Genomic DNA, 4,169 nt, shown 5'->3' with positions numbered 1-4,169 from the left:
AAAGTCATCTTATACCATCTCAGAGATAAAATTTAGTGTCTCTGGCGTGTTTAGTGCTTGATTTATCGCGCTTTTAGTATTTTTTAACAGTACCGTTATATGGGGAGTGGGCGGAGTTGCCACCCGATTTCAACTATTTTCTCACTGTGGATAGAGGTTCAAAAAAAATTCCAGTGGCTTCCAGTGAATTTTGTTATTATAGCGTTAGGGGTTTAGGAGATATGTACCTTAAACTTATTAGGGGCGGGACCACGCCCACTTAAAAAAAATCTTAACTACATATGCCCTTCCCTAATGTGATCCTGTGTACCAAATAACAGTCTTGTATCTTATTGCGGAGCTTAGTTATGGCAATTTATTTGTTTGTGATCAATGCCGTTTTGTGGGCGTGGCAGTGGTCCGATTACGCCCATCTGCAATACCAACCGTCTCACGGTACCAAGAAACATGTGTACCAAGTTTCATAAAGATATCTCAATTTTTACTCAAGTTAGAGCTTGCACGGACGGACAGACGGACGGACGGACAGACAGTCATCCGGATTTCAACTCGTCTCTTCATCCTGATCATTTATATATACATAACCCTATATCTAACTCGATTACTTTTAGGTGATACAAACAAGCGTTAGGTGAACAAAACTATTATACTCTGTAGCAACAGGTTTCGAGAGTATAAAAATGCTTCGAAATACGTCTAGGACATCGTGACGTTGATTATAGCATATGAGCCCAAAAGTAAGAGTCAGTCGACTGTAGGGGTGTTTCCAGATGAGCCGAATCAAACAAAAGTTGTTCGTTCACGAAGTACTTCCAAGCAAATGGTTGCCTGTTTTCTTTTGGACAAACTGGACATGCCGCAACCATACCACTAGAACAATGCAGAACAGTTAATTATGAGTGGTACACAACCATTTGTTTGCCAGTTTTCTTTCCAGGAATCAGGAAAACCAACCACAGAAAACGGATCACTCTTCACCACGACAATGCGAGCTCTCACGCATCGACTGAATCAACTGCATTTTTGAGCACTCAAAACATCGATTTGATGAGTCATCCACCATATAATTCTAACTTTGCAGCGAATGACTTCTTTTTATTCCAGTACGTAAAAGATATACTATGCAGTCAAGGGTTTCGATACCTAAAGAGGCGATTGATGCGATCAAAACGCATGTTTTGGGGATACCTCAATCAGAGTGGCAAAAGTGCTTTGACAAGTGGTTCAAACACATGCAAAAGTGTATGCATAGATCTTAATGGAGAATATTTTGAAATACAATTGTATTTATAAATATAAAAGGCAATCCACGTATACATATGAATACTAATATATTTGTGTCTATTTCTACGTACACATTTTGCAGGCACGTGAGTCTCGATTTTGTTTGTTTTATGCTGTTGACTTATTATAATATTGTACTTAGACATGCACACATTTCCACACAAATATTGCATATATCGTAATTTGTATTCGATTTAGCCGCCACTTGAGCAATTGACACTTTTTTAGCTCGGAAGTAGTTATAAATATTTAACTGTACCTGCAAAGCAGGTATAGCGTATAAATATATATATATACTTTTATTATACACATGTTTAATGTTTGTGTGTGATTTTCTAAAGCAAGTGGTATAATAATATATAATACTAGCTATTCTTGTTAATATGTTTATATATATTATGTATATTTACGTTTATAAATTCAACCTTACGCGCTGATGTGCATATACATAAGTGTATGTACAAGTATATGGGCATCGAGTAAATGATTTGTTGTTGATTTATAAACTGTCAAACGCGGTTTTCCTCAATACTTTTATATATACGCATAAATCATAATAAATAATAACTGTAATTATTTGTGACAAATTGTCAATTATAATTCCGTTCAGTCAATTAATGGACAACTAAGAGTCAATACGAATGTCAAAGAGCCCTGATAATGAATGAAAATTTTAAAGCATAATAATCTGAGAATATAGAGATATAATTTAGGAGGTCTTAATAGAAATGTTGAATACAAATTCAGATTATATGAAATTGTATTGGAAAATAAACAAAATTTTTAAAACAAGGTCAGGACAACAACGGCATTTAAGCTGAGCTAATTTGAAGAAATATAATTCAACCGATTGAAAGAAAAGGGTGATCTATTTCAAGGTTCCCTACCTTTTTTAAGAAAAAAAAACACAGAAAATTCAAATTTAATGGGGAATGTTTATTATCATTCGAAAGAACATTCATTCTTATCTCTTCCAAATGTTGGACGCGGCAACGTCTCAGATGGTCCATCCGTAAGTTCAATTTTCGATGACTCGTTTGAGCATTTCGACTGGTAACTGGAAAATGGCGTGCGTGATGTTTTGCTCCAAGGCCTGGGTCGCAGCGGTATTGTCCGCATAGACCTTAGACTTTATATATCCCCACAGGAAAAAGTCTAACGGAGTGATATCACACGATCTTGGTAACCAATCGACCGACCTAAAACGTGAAATAATCTGCTGACCGAAGTGTTTTCTCAATAAATCCATTGATTGATCGGTTATCATGACGCGATAACGGTCGCCATTGACGGTTACGTTCTCACCGGCATCTATTTTGTAGAAATATGAACCCATGATTTCACCGGCTCACAAACCACACCAAAACGTTGTTTTTCCAGGATGAAATTACAGCTCTTGAATCTCTTCAGGTTGCTCTTCGTCCCAAATGCGGCAATTTCGCTTGTTTACATATCCCTTGGGCCCGAAAACGTCGGATCTTCTGGGAACTTTTTCAAGTGCCCATAGAGCAAAGCCATGTCACTTGGGAAGGTCGAGCGGCTTCAGTTCTGGCACAAGCTATATTTTGTACGCTTTCAATTTAAGATCTCGACGTAAAATGCGCCAAGTTGTTCCATACGTCAGTCCGAGATGCTGCGAACGGCGCCGAATCGACTCTCCATGGTCTTCGTGCACACTCTCAGCTACGTCCGCTATATTTTTTTCACTGCGAGCTGGACGTGGTCTGTTCGGTCAAATATTATCCAATAATTATACAAGGTCTCTAGATGGGTGAAACTTCTTTACAGAACGTGAATTATCGTAATAAAGTTGAACAATTTGTAAACGTTGTTTAAAGTCTGTAAGTCTTTCCATGATGATATGCCAAACAATACCGAACAAAAATAATATGACAGCTTGACACGACTCATGCGTGATCTGTCAAAAAAATCCTATTGAAAAAAGTAACTCTACTTGGATCAGATCTAGAGCGCATGAGGGCAACGAACTATCGACTCATTTTCAATCTGATCATATTGATTTACAGTAGTCTTAACGTCTGAAGCTAGAGTCGATATAAAGCTCCCAGCAGATGACTTCATCTCCTACTCTTCCAACAAGCTTCAATCCATCCCTGAAAAAGCTCATTACGAATAGTAGTACTGCAAAGTCAGCCTAGATAGCCAAATGAATGAAGTCGTCCTTTATTAATATTGAAACTGTTTTCTGTCTCAACTAAACATGTAATATACCGACCGAATTTTATATACTTAAAAATAATTTATGAATAATATAAACCAGCCCGTAGTTGTAGTTATGTTACATAGATTACATGCGTTGATTACTGTCAGCTGTTAAACTAGTTTACGCTCACAATAGATACTTGGATTCACTTACTGTGAGAATGTCGTAACTCACAAGTCTTGATTGTCGTTGTAACTTTTGTAGCATCCAAATACCATCACTTAGTTCATGCGCCATGCTAAACTCAAAAAGAAATCCCAATGAAATTTTGAATTCAGTTGGATTAAATGTTTAAAATGTGTATATATACCTACTTTGAAACCATATATTTAAGCCATACTAATCTCAGAGGGCGAGCGAACTTTGATAATAATCCTTACAATATTTACAACAATTATTGCACAATCTATTGCAATTTTCAAACGGCATTTAATACAACAAATGGAGGCTTACCCACAACCGATTAAAATATAGTTTTTGTGCGTCAGTATGTTTAGACGCTTATCTGGTCAATATTAACTAATGTGCATTCAGCGAAAATTGAAAAATTGAAGCTGCGTAAATAGTTGATTAGTTTAGTAATGCAGGGTATGTGCTTATATTCAAAATAACAACAAGAAATCAGTTGTGTTTTTTTTCTACGAGTATCAACGCCAAAAAC

The 4,169-nt window shown here is 36.6% G+C and overlaps 1 long non-coding RNA gene across 1 annotated transcript; it reads right to left on the bottom strand.

The window, feature by feature from the left end:
* Positions 1 to 2,199: 2,199 nt before the first annotated feature.
* LOC138859030 (uncharacterized) lies at positions 2,200 to 3,915 on the bottom strand. Its single transcript, XR_011398065.1, has 2 exons — positions 3,823 to 3,915; positions 2,200 to 3,746 (listed from the first exon to the last, which is right to left on the bottom strand). It is a non-coding gene; the product is annotated as an uncharacterized lncRNA (long non-coding RNA).
* Positions 3,916 to 4,169: the final 254 nt, after the last annotated feature.

This window comes from Bactrocera oleae, chromosome 2 (genome assembly GCF_042242935.1).
Source record: "Bactrocera oleae isolate idBacOlea1 chromosome 2, idBacOlea1, whole genome shotgun sequence".
Lineage (NCBI taxonomy): Eukaryota > Metazoa > Arthropoda > Insecta > Diptera > Tephritidae > Bactrocera > Bactrocera oleae.
The sequence above is the reverse complement of the archived record's forward strand: the minus strand, read 5'-3'. Positions and strand labels throughout refer to the sequence as shown.